This window comes from Rhipicephalus microplus, chromosome X, assembly GCF_043290135.1.
Source record: "Rhipicephalus microplus isolate Deutch F79 chromosome X, USDA_Rmic, whole genome shotgun sequence".
Taxonomy (NCBI): domain Eukaryota; kingdom Metazoa; phylum Arthropoda; class Arachnida; order Ixodida; family Ixodidae; genus Rhipicephalus; species Rhipicephalus microplus.
Window position 1 is genome coordinate 450863193 of NC_134710.1, and position 22567 is coordinate 450885759.

The window sequence follows — 22567 nt, forward strand, 5'->3', positions numbered from 1 at the left end:
TCGGACATTAGGACGACAGGCTACCGGTTTCAACAAGCAATCCCGTTTAGCCAAAAGGCCGTGCAGTGAAATAAAGTGTTATAACATTACAGAGACGCACCGATACCTAAGTACCGGGTACTTGCGTCGCATCAGTATGCTTCAGAAAGTTTAGATGCATTAACGTGCTCATACCAAAACGAGCAGCCAATAACGCAATGAGCGCCGTGTCCACAGTAGATGGAAAGGCGCAGCCATAGTGGCGGACAGACATCTTACGGCAAACCGTAGCGCCGCCGCTACAGGCGCTTTCACACTTGGCCTCGAAGCGAGCGAAACCGGCGAAACTCTCCAGAAACTGGCTCGTTTCGCCGCTCAAGTGGCCGGAAAACCACGCCGCTAGGCCAGCGCGCAAAAATCGGTCTGAGTGCGATTTTCCCGCCACGCGAAACTGGATCCGGTTTCCGCCTCACACCTTTGGCTGCGCTAGATCAAACCACGTGACCTAACCAGCAGGCCGCAGATTATATATGGCGGTACAAGCATTGGTGGTGGCTCATTGAAGGAAGAAAAAGTATAGGTGAGGCCATGACGTCATATTCGTCAAGCCACCGCATCGCAAACACCCGCACTACCTCTTAGCGGAAAAGTAGAGAAACACTTCGCGATTTCTGGTGAGCAGCCACCACGGCGGCCTTGGAAGCGGCGCCGGCTGAGTAGAAGCTGGTAGGTGTTCTCTGCCGGCTTCGTGTGCTTCTTTTGCGTGTTTTTTCAAGAAAGCTGAGCGATGTCTAGCTGTAGTGTATACTCGGCGTGAATCCCGTGCACCGCCGGATGTACCTGGTGGCACGTTTCACGTATGTTCGCTTCACTGTTGATCAATAATGCATGGTATTTGCATGTGGAGCTCTCAGCTGTACACTCCGTTGGTTCTTACTCATTGTGTCAACTAAGAACACACAGGAACTTTCATTTTTAGTGTTGTAGGCATGGTGTCGTGTTCGTAGAAGTTGTGTCATTCATACAGAAGTACAATAATATTTTCTATTTATCAGTATATTTGTGTTTGTATTGTACGGTGTGCGCTCGCTCCGTGTTATTTGTGTGCGCTCTGGAATTACACACTTTACGTGCCCGATTGCGTATACAATACAGTGGTGCCTTCTTACCGACGTGAAGTACGCCAAGCACTAGGCTGGCATTGCCCGCAATAGCTACGAAGCAAGCTCTCAAAATTGTGCATTGCCCCACCGTTACCATATACGAGCAAGAACTGCTAAACGGCCCGTAGATCGGGCAATTTGGCAAAGAAAAAAAGGCGTTATGGCGAGTAGAACGCGTAAGTCACTGCTAGGTGAGTTCGAATACAATGATGCAAGAGCTGAATGATTTTGGTTAGGACACGTACTGGTGCTCTCTGATATTGCACAAGAACACTCCATGAAATACTTGAGCTTGCCGCGCTCGGGTCTGCCACGCACGAACAGTCTCAGAAAGGTGTGCTAACAACATTTTATTGCACGCAAGCCATACAATACGTGTTATGTTTACGCAGGGGCTACAAATCCGCGCAGAAGCGAACCAGCACTGAGAGCATGCCGCTACAGTGACTAGAATAGAGAAGTGTAATAAACGCGCCCGCTAGCGCGTAACGCCTTGAGAGGAAACCGCCAGATGACGCTGGCCAACGTTTGCCTTGGTTCGGATATGTTCGGACTGTCACGGTGAATGGACATGTTTCTTGAGCGCCCCGATCGACTGCGCAGATAAATTGTTTCGCATGTTTTGAGCTTGTCTTAATAATTATAGGACAGCAGTTAAAATCCCTGTAGCACTTATTTTATTGTACGGCCTTTTCGGGGGTCAGTCACCAGGTATTTATTAGTTTGTGTGTGTGTGTTTGTGTGTGTGTGTTTGAAAACCCTGGTCCCGGCGAGAAGGAAATGTTGGCTAAACTTCTTTCAGGTCAAACTGCTATGACAGCATCTATCAATGAAGTTCTGAGTAAGCAAACGAAACTTGAGGCAGATATCACGTCAGTTACAGAGCGTTTAAATGGCCTTGAAGTTCAGCTGTCTGCAATAAGTGCTTTGAAAACAGATATGTGTGCACTAAAGGATACTGTAGTGAGACTAGAAAAAAACGTGTCGTATCTTTTGGGAAAGGTTGACGATTTAGAAAATAGGAGTAGAAAAAATAACTTGATTCTGTATGGTATCGATGAAAACCCGTCTGAAACACCCGAAGAACTTGTCGAGAAGATAAAAACGAATTTTTTCGAAGAGAAGCTTAAAATCTCGGTGAGCAGTATCGAAAGGTGCCACAGACTTGGCAAAAAGAACGAGAAAGCTCGCCCGGTTATAATTAAGCTCCTAGATTATCGTGACAAGGTGAAGATTCTGAAGTCGTGTCCAAAATTAAAAGGAACCCCGTTTTCTGTCTCGGAAGATTTTTCTAAGAGAGTGCGGGAAATTCGGAAAAAGCTCTGGCAGAGTTCTGTAGAAGAAAGAGAAGCTGGTAGTAAGGTGAAAATGATTTTTGATAAGCTAAGCATCGACAAGAAAATATACAGATGGACGAAAAAAAAGGCAAGCGTTATAAGGTTTTCGGAAATTCCGAATGACTTCATAACAAAACGAAATCGCCTTTTATTATCTTAAACGTAAATTGCCGTAGCATTGTCAACAAATCAGTCCAGCTTGAGGGTCTCATACTGTCGCACGATGCCGATGTAGCCGTACTTACTGAAACGTGGTTAAGCAGTGAAATTTTTGATAGCGAATTTGTTCCAAAAGGCTATAACGTGTTCCGCAAGGACCACGACCGAACAGGAGGAGGAGTTGCGATACTTTTCAAGAACTCATTACATCCGCAACAATTGCCTGATATATTAGAAGTTGAGGGCATATTTTGCAAAGTCTATATAGGCAAAGTTCGTTATGTTATAGGTGCGGTTTATCGTCCCCCGAACTCTTCTGATAGTGTTCTGGGTAAGCTTAGAACCTACCTGCGGCAAAATATAAAGCCACATGATAAACTCATCTTGTCAGGAGATTTTAACTTGCCTAATATTGACTGGGAAAATTTTTCTTCTCATTCTACTAGCAATGCTAATCACGAAATGCTCGATATTGTTTTTTCGTTCGATTTACTGCAGGTTGTTAAAGAATACACTAGAAAACTAATTGGTTCAAAATCTATCTTGGACTTATTTTTTTTTAGTGGCTCAATCCAGAACACGGCAATATGTGAAGTTATCAGTGGTATTTCGGATCACAGGGCAGTTTTGCTAACTTTTTTAGATATGTGTGTTGACCGCTGCTGTACAAAAACTTCCTTTCCGAATTTTTTCCGAGCTGACGATGAATCCATTATAGATATCCTTGATTTTCATTACGATGATTTTAAACACTCGGGTAGCAGTGTGAATGATCTGTGGCTTACTTTTAAAGATATTGTCTTTGAATGCGTGGAGCGTTTCATACCGAAAATCGTTAAAAAAACTGAATGCCGGAACCCCTGGATTACAAGAGAAACGCTACATTTACAGCGAAAAGTTAAACAAATAAAAAGCAAAAGAGCGAAATCTCATGATAAAGCTGCCTATACACCGCTGATAGCTAACCTGTCGGGCGAAATAAAACTGCAAGTAGCGCGCGACAAGGAAAGATACCACGAAACATCGCTTCCAACTTTTATCAAAACATCACCCGAGAAATTTTGGAGGCTGATCACGCCAACTGCTCGCTCGATTGACTCATTCACGATAAGCGGCCAAAGAACATGCAATGAAGAAATAGTTTGTTCCGCCTTCAACAACCACTTCAAGTCTGTTTTTACTTGTGATAACGGCATCCTTCCTGATTTTTCAATATCGCTCCCACCTATTCCAGACTTAGTCATTTCCGAGAATGGCATTTTAGACTTACTGCTGAATCTGGATGTTAAAAAATCAACCGGGCCAGATGGCATTCCAAATGCCTTCTTGAAGCGCTACGCTGAATGGTGTTCTCGCTATTTGTTTATTTTGTATACCCATTCGTTGAATGAGGGCCAACTGCCAGATGACTGGAAGATCGCCAAAGTTAAGCCTTTACACAAAGCGGGAGACAAGTCATCTATTCCGAATTACCGACCGATTTCCCTTATATCAACATCATGTAAAATTCTAGAACACATTATTCATAAACATATCATTACTTTCCTTAATTCTCATAAAGTATTAACAAGTGTTCAACATGGGTTCAGGCGGGGCTTTTCAACGAATACTCAATAAGTGAAAATTACGCATGACTTTGCTCAAGCAATTAACGAAGAGAAGCAGACGGATGCCATATATATGGATTTTCAAAAAGCCTTCGATAAAGTTTCGCATGCTAAATTACTTCACAAATTAACTTGTATTCTACAAAAAAAAAGATCCTTGACTGGATAACAGCATATCTAACAAACAGGCGTCAATTCGTTACGGTAAAAAATACATCTTCTAAACAAGCTCCTGTAAACTCAGGCGTTCCTCAAGGATCCGTCCTTGGGCCTCTTTTTTTTCTGTTATATATAAATGATATCGTCACTGACCTTTCTGTTCACATTAGGTTGTACGCCGGCGACTGTGTCCAATATGAAAAGATCACCTCAGTTGACGATCAAATTAAACTAAATTGGAACTTTCTAAAAGTAATTTCGTGGTGTGACAAATGGCAGATGCCTGTTAATTTCGCTAAAACAGTTTTTATGAGAATTACCTTTAAAAAAGAACCTCTTTTGTTCCAGTACTCTACCAACAATACAATTCTGTCAGAAGTAACTCAATACAAGTACCTTGGTCTCTGGATTACAAAAAATCTATCCTGGTCAAAGCACATAGATTTTGTAGTAGCTAAATCTCTCCGTAAACTTTTTTCCTAAGGCGTTCTTTAAGATCAACCACACCAAGTATTCGTCTCCTCACTTACAATGCCATTCTCCGCCCTATACTGGAATATGCTGTGGTCATATGGGACCCGTTCACTCAGGCTGCTACTCAAAAACTTGAAAGGGTGCAAAAAAAGGTTGTTAGGTTCATTTATAACTCGTACGGTCCTACTTCAATTAGAAAACTTCTCTTGGAAAGCAAATTTCCAAACATTCCGGACCAAAATCGAATATTGCGCTTAAAATGTCTTTTCCAGTTATTAAAAGGTCACTATGCAGTTGACACATCACATATCATTCACTTTTCATTGGGTTACGAAACAAGACAGAGACACAATCTTACTATCTCTCCATTGATGCAACGAACAAATTGTTTCAAATATTCTTTTTTCCCGCGGACTATCGTTGATTGGAACATTCTACATAACGATGTTGTTACCCTAAATACATTGTCTGCATTTGAAGAGTCACTGCAGAAATGATTGTTATCTATGTTTGTACCTTGCTTTTTGTTGATTCTCTTGTCTCGAAGAATCACTGCAGCTATCAGTTACATAAGTTTGTATTACATTTGTTTTTGATTGTTTGTTTGCCTGTTTCCACTGATGATTATGTTTATGTTTTTGTACCACCCCTGCTATGATCTTGTAAAAGATCGCAGTATCAATAAATAAATAAATAAATAAATAAATAAAAATTTTGTTTTTTTTTGTAGTTTTTTTCTTTTGCCACCCCGTGGGGGAGGTGCACGTACACTGAACACGCAATTTTTTGTAGTAGAGCTTAGACTTTCTCTTTTTCGTAGGGCAGGGATCAAGTTTTGTAATTATCGAGTGAGACAAGTCATAGAACAATTGGCGTCGGAAAGACATGGTTAAAGAGACTGTGAAGTGTTCAGGATGTGGGGTTGGTTTTAAAGTGGACCCAACTGTAAAGCGGAAGGAGAAGAGGCTGACGCGAAGTGTAGGCAATGTGAGGTCGAGGAAAAAATGGAGAAAATGATGGTTACCCAGAGTGACATACTGATGAGAATCACCGACCTCGAGACTGCGTTGGTGACAGAGCAAGAGAAAACGAGGGCTATGGGAGAAAAGCTGAAGTCCGCCGAGGAAGCGCCAGCCAAGGTAAACAGAGGAGCGGCCTACGGAGAGAACAGTAGGGAACCGGCAAACACAACTGCGGAGAAGAAAGAGCAAGCAAGTTTGGAAAAAACAGGTTCAGCCGGTTCACTTGCCGCAAGACCCAGCTTCAGCTAAGTAGTGGTGGGGCTGGGAGGGTACAAAGCAGCCGGCGTCACAGGTGCAAGTAACCCCCACGTGCAGAACGCTCCAGCTGAAAAGTCACAGCATGTGATAATTGCCGGGGACTCGAATTTAAATCGATGCACAGAAGCCATCAAAGAAAGGGTAAGAGGTGACAAGAGGGTTGCAGTAGGGGCGTTCCCAGTACGCAAGCTGGAAGCTGTCATGAGGCAAGCGAGCGCAAAACTCGAAGCTACAGCTGATAGACGAAACCTCGTGATAATTTCAGGCAGTTTAAACGATGTCTTAAATCAAGATACAGCAGGAGTAGCAACTACACTGGCGAAAGGCGTCGATGACATGCACGCCACTTCTTCTGAGGTACAGGTAGCAATATGCACAACACCGGAGTTACCGGTGCGTGATAGCAATCTGCAAAGAGCGGTTGTCAACGAAAAGCAAGAGATATGGCGGATGAGTCGAGAGAAAGGCTTTCAGGTAGTGGAAATAAACAGAGAGGTGCATAGGTGGGGTGGTTTTCACCGAGACAGAATTCACTTCGATGGGCGGCTAGGTCATCAGGTGGGTTGGTGACTTGCAGGACGCGCAGTAGCTTTTTTGGTGGGCAAGCGAGCCCTTCGGAGTGCAGGATAGCTAGTAACAAGGAAAACAACCAGCGAGACTCTTTGACAGGTGGTATGGACAGATACGATTCCAAAACGGCACCAGTATCTAAGATAGGTAGAGTTCGGGGCAGAAATAAACGTAGCCACGAGCGCCGAGCCATTTCAGACATAGGGTATATTAACATGCATGGCGGTAGGAACAGGCTGAAGTGGGAAGAGATAGAAGGACAGCTAAAGGAGGAGAGGCAGACGGTATACGGTTTTGTAGAAACACATCTCAGGTACATGGAAGAACCTCCTAACACTGCGGACTACGTGTGGCAATATTGTAATAGAACAGAAGGCAGAAGAAAGGGGGGTGGTATTGGGGCATTCATTCATAAAAGTACAGAATGGCAAAGGGTCAAGCAGGAGTGCAAGGAACATTTATGGCTAAAAGGAAAAGTGGCAGGGCAAATGACACTCCTTGGTTTTGTGTACTTGTGGACGGGAGCAAAGGCCAGAGAGGAAAACCAGGCAATGGTAGAGTGTATATCAAAGACATTCAGGAGGTAGGAGGAGAGTGCCAGATCATTATACTAGGAGATATGAATACACACATAAAAGATATGGATGGGTATATCGACCCGACAGGCAAACAGATCATGGATATGTGTGAAAGGCTCGATTTGATCATTTGCAACAGTACCGAGAAGTGTGAAGGGCAAATAACATGGGAGGTAGGAAGGCTGCAGTCGACGATAGATTACGCACTGATGTCACATAGGATGTCTGATAAGCTCAGGGGAATGAACATAGATGAAGGTGGCTCTATAAGTCTGGGTAGTGATCACAAACATATCAAGCTAAGTTTTGGAAGAGCAGTGAAAGTGGGAAGGAGACAAGATGAGTCTCTACAGGAAAATTTTTATTCAGAAAGGCAAATTGAAATAGCCACTAAACAAATTCCGAAAGTAATCACTGAGAATAATAAAACAGTGTGGACATACACGAAATTAATTAGACTGTTTGAGCTAGAGCTTGCTAATGCACGTGAAAAGTCACCCCGGAAAAGAAAAAACAAACCCAAAAGTTGATGGGATGAGGAAGCTAAGAGAGCCATAGCAAAACGTCAGGAAGCCTCTAGGGAACACAAACATGCAAAGCAGCGCGGTGAACCGACAGATGAAGTTGGAAGAAAATGGGAAAACTTTCTAAGCTGTAGAAGAGATGCATCCCTTCTGATCAATGAAAAGATTAGAAGAAAGGGAGCCCAGTGGCTGGCAGAAGTACATAAAAAAAGATAGAAAGGCAGCTGCGAAATTTTGGAACCATCTGAACTCCCTAAGAATTGAGACGAGCCTACAGCAGAGGTTTATACCTACATCGCAAGGTGCTAGGCTAGAAGCGGACGAAGATATTGAGTATATAAGAACAAGGGTGACAGAAAAATTTCAACACACAAGTGCTCAATGCACCACAATAGACAAGGATGAATCAAGTGGCGCAATGGCTCCATTTCCACAAGAGTGCGAAAGGGCTGAGAAAAGGGTTCCTAGTAGTACATCAACAGGCCCAGATGGCATTCCAATTATGCGGATAAAGGCATTAGGTTCGAAGCATAAGCAGGCTTTGAGAGAGGTAGTGAGCAAAATAATAATCGATGGAGAAGTTCCCGATGGATGGAAACTTAGCAGGATGAGCATGATATATAAAAGAAAGGGGGACATAGCTGACATAAACAACTACCGTCCTATAACAGTGACATCAGTTGTCTACAGGCTGGTGATGCAGATTATAAAGGAAAGACTGCAGGCATGGATAGAGGATGAGGGGGTGCTGGGGGAACTGCAGAATGGGTTTCGGAAACACAGGAGGTTGGAAGACAAACTGTTCTCACTGACACAGCGCATCGAAATAGCAGAAAAGGAACACAGGCCCCTGTGGCTAGCATTTTTGGATATCAAGGGAGCGTACGATAGCGTGGCTCAAGAGGAATTGTGGGGAATACTGGACACACTAGGCGCGGAAGATGTAGTCACTAATTTTTCAAAGGAGATCTATAAAAGTAAAATGTAGTTATAAAGTGGGAAAGAAAAAGTGGGTATCTAACCCACAGAGGTGAAACGGGGCTTAGGCAGAGGTGTCCTCTGTCACTCTTGTTATTCATGATGTACCTACAAGAATTAGAGGCCATATCAGAGGAAAGTGGACTGGGCTTCAGCCTCTCTTCCGTCAAACAAGGAAAACTCATTGAACAGGCACTACCAGCATTGATGTACGCACATGATATAGTGCTAATGGCCAACAACAAGGAAGATTTGCAGAGATTGGTGGACAACTGCGGTAATGAGGGAGATAGGTTAGATTTCAGATTCAGTAAGGAAAAATGAGCAGTCATGATTTTTATTGACAATGAAGGTAGTAAGCTTAGAATACATGAGGTCACGCTAGAGATAACTGATAAATACAAATATCTGGGCGTATGGATAAACAATGGGCCTGAGTATCTAAGAGAACACGAAGTATACGTGTCGACTAAAGGTAACAGGAATGCAGCGGTAATGAAAAACAGAGCACTGTGGAATTTAAATAGGTATGATATTGCGATAGGAATATGGAAAGGGGTCATGGTTCTTGGTCTGACGTTCGGCAATGCGTTCTTGTGCATAAGATCAAAAATTCAAGCAAGATAAGAAATTAAGCAATGTGTAATAGGTAGGCTTTCCTTAGGAGCTCACGAGAATACACCAAATCAGGGAGTACAAGGTGATATGGGATGGACATCATTTGAGGGCAGGGAAGCTAGCAGCAAGATAAAATTTCAGAGGCGATTGAGAGAAACGGGGGAGGAGTGTCGGGCTAGGAAGGTTTTCAGCTACTTGTACATAAAGAATAATGATACAAAATGGCGGAAGCGAACCAGAAAACTGACTGGTAACTACTTGGAAAACAGCAGGGGGACAAACCAAAAAGAATTATCGGTTAAGAAGAAGGTGAAGGAAGCTGAGACCGATATGTGGAGAATGGGCATGATTAAGAAGTCCGCACTACAGATCTATCGAACTTTTAAGCAGGAAATCGCCAAGGAAAGGATCTATGATAATACTCGGGGTAGTTCTTTACTGTTTGAGGCCAGGACGAGAGTATTGCGAACAAAGACCTATTGGGCCAAATACGAAGGGGTAGACACGGTATGCAGTGCGTGTGGAGAGGAAGAAGAAACTGCCGAACACTTTATAATGTTCTGTAAAGGGCTTCACCCTGTATTTCAGGTTGATGGCGCAGAGTTTTTCAAAGTACTGGGGCTTAGGGATTGTGAGGGCAGAATACACTTTAAGCGGGTAGAATTAACTAGAAGGAGGTTATCTAATTAGTGGCTAAAGTCAAGGCGCGAGTGAAAATTGAACCCTTCGCTGCAAAGTACGAATCCTCAACCTCGCTATTTAGGGAAAAAAGAAAATAAATCTAGTTTTTGGTTCATTAATTATTACGGCTTGGTGGCGCTAGCCACCACCCGGTCTAAAAAGTACAGCCATAACCATCCATCCATCCATCCATCCATCCATCCATCCATTGGGGTTTAGGGACAGGGAGAGCAAAATAGACTTCAATTGAAAGGAATTAACCAGAAGGAGGTTATCTGATTGGTGGCTAAAGTCAAGGCAAGAATGAAAATTAAACCATTCACTGCAATGCACGAGACCTCAACCTCACTATTTAGAAGAAAAATATTTAGTTTTTCTCCACTAAGTATCAAGGCTTGGTGGCGTTAGCCCCCACCCGATCTAAAGGGTACAGCCATATGAATCCATCCATCCATCCATCCACGTCACCCAAGGCGGCGGTGTGCTGCGCAGTGACAGCAATCAACCACGCAAGCGGGCAATGTGCAACCTTTAAAATATATTTTTTTTGCTAGTGCATGGCCTCGAATGGCGACCAAAAAAATATGTTAATTAGCTTCTGAAAAACAGGATGCCTACGCGGGTGCGTGACTGAACTGAAATATCGTCAGGTTGACAGGATGCCGAAATTGCGTGCGTGACGGCACTGAAATATTCCATTGGTGTGAAGTGGTAAAAGAGTGTAACTATGAAGTCAGTTGTGAGCTATTGCTTGCAACATTTTCCACGGCGAACCATTATTTCCTCAAGCACTAATCTGTAAATAAAGCCCCATGATTCCAAACGTCATACTCAGAGACGAGAATCACGAGCGGTATCTGGATGAAAATCTGTTATTCCCTGCACACAGGTTATACAACGTATTTCTGAGTAGTGACTGTCATAATGTATGGCGCGCGGGGTTAAAATATACAGTGCGCCGTGCGGTGGCGACTTTTGTGTCGATCCTTTTGAAGGTGTGCGCCGTGCGGGGGCGAATCGCGTATGTGCCGTGCGGTGGCGAAGAGGACGGTGATCGTGTGCGCGGCGTGCCTCGAGACAGCGTGAGCAGCTCGTGGGCCATGCGCGAGGGTCGGAATTCCAAGGCTGGGCTATCCTTCGCTGGGCGTCCGGTCCATGGGAGAACCGGGAGCCCTACCTCCTGCTGCCTCGAATTAGAGCGCTCCCGCCTGTTCCGCTACGAGGAGATAGAGCCAGGGCACGTGCACGAGGCCGGGCCAAGGTCTTGACGCTGTGTGCAGACGGGCACACTCAAGGGTTTGGCTAACGAGCACACACAGGCCGAGGGCGTCCACCGTGGAGCGGGTCCCTTGGGTGCAGCGTCCCGGCATCAATTTTCGCGGAGTGGACTTCCGGGACTTCACGCGGCCAGACCAAGAACCAAGCTACGGCATCGGACAGACGGTCTATGCACGACGTCTTCGACTCGGCGACTTCATCGGCTCCGACAAAAAAACTGTACGCTACAGCTTGACTATTTCGCGTAGCACCCCTTATGTCAAATGTAACTTTTACTATTCGTTGAGTCCTGCCGTGTGTGTGAAGATGTCCTACGTGTGTTTGTCCACTTGCGTGCTGCATCATTCTTTCTGGAGCAAATCCTGAACCCAAAAATAACATCACAAACTGGCGAGCCTGCCAGAATCTGCTCAGTAACAGTGAAAAAAAGTAATTTCGCTTGTGTAACACCACACGTTCGACTCCAAAATGAACTTAGAAAAGCTTACCGCTGTAGGGGTTCAACTCGGGCTGACAGGCGCAGAACTGAGCATGTAGATTGAGGCTCAGCAGGCAACACAAAGGGATGATAGAGCTGCGGAACGAGAGGCCCTGAAAGAGGCTGCAGAGATAGCGCGCTTAGCTGATGAGAGGCAGCGTGAGATCCTCCAACTAAAGCTACAGCTTCAGGAAGGAGCTCGGAATGTATTGGCCGCAGCTAATGACGTTCTGCCTCTACCCAGCACTTCATCACCACTTAACCCACAGAAGCTACTTCCTCGCTTTGACGAAAAACGCGATGACTTGCACGCGTACTTGCAGTAATTTGAGAGAGTAGCAACCGGTCAGGATTGGCCGCAAGATAAATTGGCCTTGGCTGTGAGCATGTGGCTCACGGGTGACGCCTTAACTGTGATCGGTAGGATGACTGCCGCCGATTCATTGGACTACCAGAAGGTGAAGAAAGTCGTGCTTCAGAGGTTCCGATTTACGGCGCAGGGTTACCAAGACAAGTTTCGCAAGGCAAGAGCTGCGAACGGCGACACTGGAACGCAGTTAGCTGTGAGATTTGCGAGCTATTTTGATCACTGGATTGACATGGACGACATGTCGAAAAAGTACGAAGGGCTACGTGATCATATAATCTCCGAGCAATTCCTACGCTGTTGCCAACCGAAACGAGTTATCTTCTTAAGGGAGCGAGAGGACAAATCGCTTGACGACCTTGCTAAGCTAACTGATCGCTTCCTCGAAGCACAGAGTTTACCAAACATTGGAAAAGATCCCGATACCGTGCAGGGTTTCAGTAAGAAACTTAATGAAGCACCCCGGAAACCGAAAGTGAAGTGCATGCTCTGCAATCGATTTGGCCATTCAGCTCCCGACTTTCGCAGCCAACCTAAACAAGTGGTAAAGTGCAACTTGTGCGGCAAACCGGGACACACAGCTGAAAATTGCAGAGGTCACCGCGCAGATAACAAACCGACTTCGTCCTGTGCATTCACAGAAGCAGAACCAACTGGACCTCGTCAGGGCAAAACAGCAAAGTGCCCACGAAAGCAAGCTAGCCGCTCAAGCAACGACCAAGAGAGCAGAAAACCCGCTGTACATTTCCTAAGCGACTGGATGCCAGTAGTTGAAGGGTAATTGCTAGGACGAAAGGTTCGCGTGCTTCAGGACACAGGCTGCAATACAGCAATTGTCAGGCGAGAGTTGATTCCTGAAGATTGCTTGACGGGCAAAACAAACAATGTCGTTTTGCTTGATGGCTCAAGTAGTCGCCTCCCCGAAGCCATCGTACAAGTGAAAACGCCTTACTTTTCAGGCAGTATAAAAGTGGCTTCTATGAACCGACCACTGTACGATGTTGTTTTAGGAAACCTTCCAGGCATCAGAGGACCCTACGATCCTGATTCGGACTGGGAGCAAGCAGATGCAGCTGAGGAAGAGTGGAAAAAAACGAACGTGACCAGGAACGCTCCACAGACTTCAAGCGTGGCTAAATCCAAAGCTCCGACAAAAACAAAGCAAGATGCGTTCCTTGTACGTCCCGGAAGTTGTGTCGAATGACATTACAAAAGCGCAACTCATTGAAGGACAGCAGAATGATCTGAAGTTAAAATCGCTTTTTAATAAAGTGAACAAAGAATTTAAATCTGGAAAAGGCCACAGCTATGATTTCGTTGAAGAAAATGAATTACTCTACCGTCGTTATCGCCTTGCGACAGGTAGAACATTTAAGCAGGGGGTAGTTCTAAAGGCGTTTCGGCGAAATATTTTAGAAGTAGCCCATGAAACCATCATAGCTGGGAATGAGAGAATCAAAAGATTACCCGATCGTAATTTGCAAGAATTCTACTGGCCTGATTTACACGGAGACGTAAAACGCTTCGTGAAGTCATGTGACATATGCCAACGAACAACACCTAAAGGAAAAATAGGAGTCGCTCTATTGGGAAACATGCTTCGTAACCGCACACCTTTTGAAAGAGTCGCAGTGGATCTGATCGGCCCCTTTTCACCAATGTCAGACCGAGGAAACCGATACGTTCTGAACTTAGTTGATTTCGCAACTAGGTATCCGGATGCTGTAGCATTGCCTGCAATTGATGCCGTTCATGTTGCCGAAGCGCTAATAGAAATGTTTTCTCGCATTGGTTTGCCCAAACAAAGAGTGACTGACCAGGGAGCAAGCTTTACCTCCGACCTAATGAAAGAGGTTAGTTGGCTCCTCACCGTGAAGCTTCTCAAGACGACGCCATGCCATGCCATGGCGAATGGCCTAGTCGAGAAATTCTATGGCACCCTGAAGATGATGTTAAAAAGATTATGCCAAGAGAGACCACGAAAATGGGACATGTACCTCGCCCCACTGCTTTTTGCGTACCGAGAAGTACCACAGGCAAGCCTCGGGTTCTCTCCCTTTCAACTTATCTATGGTCGTCATGTCCGGGGACCGCTGGCAGTATTAAGAGAGCTGTGGACGAAGGAGGAACTCGACGGAGAAACACGGACAACACACACGTATGTCTTTGATCTGCGGAATCGGCTGGAGGAGACGTGCAAGATTGCGCACGAACAATTGGAGAAAGCTCGCGCCAAGCAAAGAACATACTACGACAAGAAGAGTCGTCCTAGGAAATTGTGTTCAGGCGACAAAGTTCTCATATTGTTGCCTACTGACTCCAATAAACTTTTAATGCAGTGGAAAGGACCATTCCCAGTAATTGAGCGAAGAAATGACGTGGATTACGTCATTGACGTCTTCGGGAAAAACAAGATATTTCATATAAATATGCTCAAGAGGTACGAAGAACGGGAGACTAGCGAACCCCAACAGGTGTCAGTTGTCAAAGAGGTTAACGAAAACACCACCGAAGGACAAGATGAATTAAACCCTATGCCAGTACTGAACCTTCATCACACGCATTTTTGCACCGATGTCAACGTATCAGAGACCTTACTGCTGAACAAGTTGAAGAAGTGGAATTCTTATCGGAAGAGTATGCCAACATTTTTTCAGACCTACCTAGAAAGGCTGCGCTCGTGGAGTGTTCTTTACGTCTTACATCCGATAAACCGGTGCACAACCCTCAGTACCCTATACCATTTTACTTGCAAGAAAAGGTCAAAAACGAAGTGCAAGAGATGCTAAAGTTGGGTATCATTGAGAAGTCTAAGTCGCCGTACCACGCACCGCTCGTCGTGGTGAAGAAACCTGACAACACGCTTCGACTCTGCATTGACTTCAGGGAACTAAACAAGATACTCGTCCCAGATTGCGAGCCAATACCATGCATTGATATCGTACTTGCACTTGTTGGTCAAAAGCGAATTTTTCCCAAATTTGACTTCACGAAAGGATATTGGCAAGTACCAAGTCTTCAGAGAGCCGTGAGAAAACTGCTTTTTCTAGCATGTCTGGTCTCTACCACTTTCTTTACATGTCTTTTGGTATCAAGACGGCACCGGCCGTATTTGCGTGCCTGATGAGACATGTACGGGGTGGTGTCGAAAACGTTCATTATTACTTCGATGATGTTGTCATTGCTACCGACACATGGCAAGAACTCATCGATACCCTCAGAAAAGTGTTTGACTGAATCAAACAAGCCAATCTCACGATCAAGCAACGAAATGCGAAATGGGAGAAAGCAGCATCGTGTTCTTGGGACATCGCATCGAGAAGGCTACCGTCGAACCCCATCTCAAAACACTGGAGAAGATTCTTGCAGCTAAGCGTCTTGCAAGCAAGAAGGCAGTACAGTCATTCCTTGGCTTGACTGGCTATTACTGGAGGTTCATACCGAACTACGCCGAACTAACAAAGCCATTGACCGAACTCACAAGGAAGAGACAAAAATCAGAATTTGTCGTGGGGTCCAGCTCAAGAAGCAGCATTCACAACACTAAAAGAGAAGCTCGGTGAGGCGCCAATACTCATCGCTTCCGACCTTTCGAAGGAGTTCGTACTTCGCACAGACGCCTCGAATACGAGCCTGGGTGCGGTATTGCTTCAGATGGGAAACGAGCAAATGCTTCACCCTGTCGCTTACGCTAGTCGTAATTTATTGCCGAGGTAGACCCGCTATTCTACAATCGAGCGGGAATGCCTCGCACTTGTATGGGCCATACAGAAGTTCCATATTTACCTGTATAGAAAGCCGTTCATTGTGCAGTCCGACCACCAGCCCTTACACTATTTGAATTCTGCCAAACACCTGAACAATAGGGTGTCAAGATGGAGTCTCCTTTTGCAAGAATATTCCTTTTATGTTCAATACACAAAAGGCTGTGATAACGTAGGAGCAGACTACATGAGTCGTGCTTAACATTTAGCAACAAACTGAACCGCACAAACTGGAAAGCGTGCTGTGCATTAACTCTTTCTTTCCGCGCGTCTCTCTTAGAATAGTTGTAAACAACTTTCTTGAAAAAGGGGGTATTGTCATAATGTATGGCGCGCGGCGCTAAAATATACAAAAAACAAAACAGTGCGCCGTGCGGTGGCGACTTGTGTGTCGATCCTTTTGAATGTGTGTGCCATGCGGGGGCGAATCGCGTATGTGCCATGCGGTGGCGAAGAGGACGGTGATCGTGTGGGCAGCGTGCCTCGAGACAGCGTGAGCAGCTCGTGGGCCATGCGCGAGTGTTGGAATTCCAAGGCTGGGCTATCCTTCGCTGGGCGTCCGGTCCATGGGAGAACCCGGAGCCTTACCTCCTGCTGCCTCGACTTAGAGCGCTCCCGCCTGTTCCGCTACAAGGAGATTGGGCCAGGGAACATGCACGAGGCCGGGCCAAGGTCTTGACGCTGTGTGCAGACGGGCACACTCAGGGTTCGGCGCACGAGCACCCACAGGTCGAGTGCGTCCAGCGTGGAGCGGGTCCCTTGGGTGCAGCGTCCCGGCATCAACTGCCAGTTTTCTGGCGGGGTGTTGTTCTGGTAGTTGTAACACCCTGATGGTCATCTTCCCCGCAAAAGTATCTGACTGAACGACGACCGAAGGGAAGTTCCAGCTGCTCTTCACGCGAGGCAGGCCTAACTCTTCTTATTTCAGAAGGGTGGATTTCGCATTCCAAAAAAAAACTGATATTCTGCGATTTGACCTTGCGGGCGATGTTAAAGGGCATCACGCGAGAATTGGACAAAAACCAGAGGCGACACAGTAAAGACGCTCATGAGTAAATAATGGCGTACATAATACGGGAATTTAATCTGTAGGGCCCTCATCATCTGAAGTTTCAGCGCCTTCACATCCTCCTCCCAGTTACCTCTGGTCGCTCCGCTGGCCTGATAGCTCAATCCTCAATGCATATTTTATCTACAGCAGAAATGCCGTGCAGACATGTTAGAGGCGACGCGTGAAGACAAAGATTTACACTTGCGGCTCCGGAAAGCTCAGCGTATACAGAAAAACCTCGAGAACAGCCGCAAAGCTGTCTTCGTCCCTATGATATATTGTCATGCGGTCGTGACGTGGCGAAAGCCAGAAGACTTTCCCCCGTATTCTAGAACCTCCCTTAACTCAAAGCTACGTCTTTACTTGAGAAAGCCGATGGGAGCGCCATTTCTAGACACGGCAAGTCACTGCATATCAGCGATAGTCTGCTGTGATTCTTCAGTAGCGCAAAGTCATTTTCAGCCGAGTGGTGGCGCAGTGCTCAACTCTGTCAAGTGAAGAGTTGAAGTCGAGTAGAGGAGCGTTTGTGTAAACGGGGGTATATGTTGGAATTTAACTGTTTATTTGGGTGAACCTGTGCCCGGTAAACGGAAAGTTCGATTACAGTAGCAGTCTCGCACACATAGCAGTGAACGGAGCGTCGGCCATCGATCAACTACTGACAAGCGGCGAAGTGCGTCGGCATTTATACTCTTGCCATCGAATGTTCTAGCATTATTGCTGGCGGTGACGAGTGTTCTAGAATAATCTGTACAGTTCGCGGAGCGGGCATGATCTTGTCGAAATGATCTACTACAGTCCCAAAGCTTCTTGAAAGCTGCAGGCGCGGTTTGCGCTGAGAACTGTGTAGTGTATTGGTGCGATAACAAAGCTTCAGGAATGGCACAGGGCATTGCCTTCCTTTGAAAAAGGCATTGTCCCGATGCTTTAACTAAAGATGAAAGTGCAACAATTATGTAAGAAAGTAGAATGAATAAATTACGATACAGCAATAATGCAAAAAACACTGCTTCAGTTTGTTAACGCGCATGAAACGGCTTGAGGCGTGTGACATGGACGACTTAAAGTCGCGATCAGCGTCGTTGAAAATTCGTGATGTCGTCGGGGACAACCTCGTAATTGAGTGCGTCAAGACGTCGAACCACCCTGTACGGTCCGAAGTACCACTGCAGAAGCTTTTCACTGAGTCCACGTCGGCGTATTGGCGTCCACACCCAAACACGTTCACCGGGCTGGTATTTCACGAAGCGTCGTTGAAGATTGTAACGGCGGTGGTCGTTCGTCTGTTGATTCTTGATGCGGAGGCGCGCGAGTTGTCGGGCTTCTTTGGCACATTGAAGGTACTCACTCACATCGAGGTTTTTTTCGTTGGTGACGTTGGGTATCATGGCATCGAGCATCGCTGCCGGGCTCTTTCTGTAGACCAATTTGTATGGAGATATCTGCGTCATCTCCTGCACCGCCGTGTTGTATGCGAAGGTCACGTACGGAAGAATGGCGTCCCACGTCTTGTTGTCGACATTGACGTACGTTGACAGCATGTCAGCGATCGTCTTGTTTAGTCACTCGGTGAGGCCGTTGATCTTTGGGTGGTATGCAGTCGTCCGGCGGTGGTTTGTCTGGCTGTATGCCAAGATTGCTGGAGTTAGGTCAGCAGTAAATGCCGTTCCTCTGTCGGTGATGAGGACCTCTGGGGCGCTGTGACGTAGGGCGATATTTTCGACGAAGAACTTAGTTACCTCGAATGCACTGCCTTTGGGCAGGGCTTTTGTCTCAGCGTAGCGGGTGAGGTAGTCGGTAGCTACCACGCTCCACTTGTTTCCGAAAGCCGACGTCGGGACCGGCCCCAGAAGGTCCATACCAATCTGCTGGAATGGTCGGCGAGTCGGCGAGTTGGTTCAATTGGCTGCAGAAGTCCTGCTGGCCTTGTTGGTGGTTGCTTGCGTTGCTGACAGTCCCGGCATGTCCTCACATTACGAGTGACGTCGGTGGTAAGACGTGGCCAGTAGTACCTTTCTTGTATCCTCGCGAGCATGCGGGAAACACTGAGGTGCCCTGTCATGGGATCGTCGTGCAGGATCTGCAGGAGTTCTGGCCGCAGAGCTGAAGGCACCACAAGGAGGTACTTGGCTCGGAGTGGTGAGAAGTTTTTATGTTGGAGAAGACCGCCTCGCAGGAAGAACGACGCCAGTGCGCGCTTGAATACCTTCGGGACTTCGGCGGTCCTGCCTTCCAGGTATTCTATTAGGGCCTTAAGTTCCGGGTCAGCCCACTGTCGTTCAGCCTAGTCGTCAGCAGTTATCGTTCCCAAGAAGTAGTCGTCATCCGGGTCGTCGGGTCGACAGGCGCACGAGAGAGACAGTCGGCGTCAAAGTGTCTCTTGCCGGACTTGTAAACGACGGTATTGTCATACTCTTGAAGCCTCAGGCTCCCTCGTGCGAGACGACCTGAAGGGTCCTTCAAGGTAGCTAGCCAACACAAGGCGTGGTGGTCGCTCACAACTTTGAAGGGCCGCAGAGTTAGGGGCGAAATTTCGATGGAGCCCAGAAGATGGCGAGCCACTCTTGCTCTGTTGTGGAATAATTGGCTTCTGCTTTGGATAGCGATCGGCTGGCATAACTAATAACCCTTTGAAGTCCGTCAACCCTCTGCACAAGAACGGCACCAAGACCTACGCTTCTTGCATCAGTGTGTATTTCTGTCTCGCCGAATTCGTCGAAATGCGCAAGTAACGGAGGCATCTGGAGGCGATGTTTAAGCTCCTGGAAAGCGTGTTCCTGCGGCGTTTCCCACTTAAACTCCACGTCGGCCTTGGTAAGGTTAGTGAGAGGATCGGTGATGCGGGCGAAGTTTTTCACGAACCGCCTATACTAAGCGCACAGGCCCAGAAATCGGCGCACCGCATTCTTGTCAGTGGACGGCGGGAAGTCGGCGATGGCGGCTGTTTTCCGTGGATCGGGACGAGCTCCAGACTTGCTAATAACGTGCCCCAGGAAAACTAGCTCCCCGTACGCAAATCTGCACGTTTCCGGTTTTAGTAAGAGTCTGGACGTCTTGATGGCTTGAAGTACAGCTTCAAAGCGCCGAAGATGCTCATCGAAACTCGAGGAAAACACGACGACGTCATCCAAGTACACAAGGCAAGTCTGCCACTTCAATCCTGCCAGTACCGTATCCACGCGTTGAAAAATTATAGGCACTGAGCAAAGACCGAAGGGCATCACCTTAACCTCAAAGAGGCTGTCCGGTGTTATAAGCGCCGACTTCTTTCGGTCTCTTTCGTCGACTTCGATTAACCAATAGCCAGTCTTAAGGTCCATTGACGAAAAATACTTGGCGTTATGCTGCCGATCCAGTGCGTCGTCTATTCGTGAGACAGGATACACGACCTTTTTTCTGATTTTGTTCAGGCGGCGACAATTGTAGAATCCCATCCTTTTTCTTCACTAACATCACGAGGGACGCCCATGGACTCTTGGACGGCTGGATGAAGTCGTCGCGTAGCATTTCATCAACTTGTGTCTTTGCGGCCTCGCGTTCCCGCCTTGAAACTCTGTACAGACCCTGACGGAGTGGTCTGGCATTTTCCTCGGTTTTGATGCGAACTTTCGCTATTGGCGTCTGCCGAATTTTCGACGACGATGAAAAGCAATCTTCGTGTTGCAGCAGCAGGGTCTTAAGCTGTTGTCGCTTATGGTTCGGAAGGCTGGGATTGACGTCAAAAGCCGAGGGAGGGGCTTGGTTTTTCTGAGCAGGTTACGCAGAATCGGCGAGGGCAAAAGCACTGGTGGCTTCCACGACTTCGTCGATGTATGCGACCATCGTTCCATTGTTCACATGTTTGTATTCATTGCTGAAATTTGTGAGCATAACCGTTGCTTTGCCTCCCCGCAGCTCTGCAATTCCTCTTGCGACGCAAATATTGCGGGTGACCAACATATGCTTACTGCTTTCAACGACGCCTTCCAAGTCAGGTGATTTAGGGGCGCCGACTGAAATAATGACGCTGGAGCGAGGCGAAATTGTAACTTGTTCTTTCAGCACATTCAAGGCATGGTTTATTGACGGTGTGCGCAGTAGTAGTGATTCTTCTGTGGATAACGTTATCGACTTTGTTCTTAGGTTGATGACAGCACCATGAAGGCATAAGAAGTCCATGCCAAGGATGACATCTCTCGAGCAACCCTGTTGGACTACGAAGTCTGCAGGATAAGTACGGCCGTTAACGGTGACTCTCGCTGTGCAGATTCCTGCTGGCGTTACGACATTGCCTCCGGCTGTGCGATTTCGGGGCCTTCCCAAGCTGTCCTAACTTTCTTCAACTTCGCAGTGAACGACCCTCTAATGACGGAAAAGTCGGCTCCAGTATCGACGAGAGTGGTCACACTGTGGCCGTCGATAAGAACGTCGAGGTCGCTAGTTCACCGTCTCGCGTTGCAGTTACGCCGTGGCCTCGGGTCACGGCTTCGTCAGCTTGTTTCGCTGCTTCTATGTTAGGTCGTCAGGTCATCTTCGGTGAGTGAGGTTTCTTCGTCAAGGCTTTGCCTGGTTGGCGTGGTGTTCGGAAAGCTCACTTGCGACGTCGTCGTCATCGGAGAATCTTCGGTAGTTCGTCGCACAGCAATCGCAACTCCATCGGTTGCTGCCCTTAGTTTCCTGGATACGGGCTAGGAGACAGGCCCCGCGTTGCGCCAGAGTACTGCCGGTGGTGCCGTGACATGCGGCGGCTGGGCGACGATCAACGGGAAGGACTTTGTGGTGTCCACTGAGTTCCTGTAGGGTAGTCGGCGATGTCGCGTGGCCGTTCCTATGGCTGCGAACGTGCATTGACGGCGATGCTACGCAGTCTCAGCTGTCGGTATTGGCAACGGCGGTATCTGTGGCCGTGCTCACCGCAGTGGTAGCAGAGTGGGTGGTGGTTAGGGGTGCGCCAAACGTCGGTTTTCCTCGGCGCACTGCGCTGGCCCGCTGGCGAACGGTAGGTAGTTGGAGGGGGTGGTGGCGGCGGTGGCGTCTGGCGACGGAAGAGCTATAGGGCGGTGTTTTGGCGTGCGCGTGGAGGAGGGGCGTGGCGGCGCGCTGCAGCAGCATAGCTCATGACATGCAGCAGTGGATCTTGAGGCTGAGGAACACCCAGCGATTGCTGGATCTCCTGGCGTACGACGTCCGCGATGGATTCCATGTGAGGCTGCGCTGAAAAAGTAACTTTCGCAGCTCCTCTTGCACGATCGCTCGGATCGTCTCACGCAAGTGAGTGGTTCCTAGCGCTTGAATGCAGGCGTAGCTTGTAGACGAGAAGCTACAGTTATATTGCCGCGTGCGCATCTCGAGCGTCTTCTCTATCGTAGATGCTTCTGAAATGAATTTGGCGACCATCTTTGATGGGTTTCTGATCAGCCCGGCAAAGAGTTCTTGCTTTACTCCTCGCATGAGCAGACGGACCTTCTTCTCCTCGGACATGTCGCAGTCAGCGTGGCGGAAGAGTTTATTCCTACCTTCCGTGAATAGCGCCACGTTTTCAT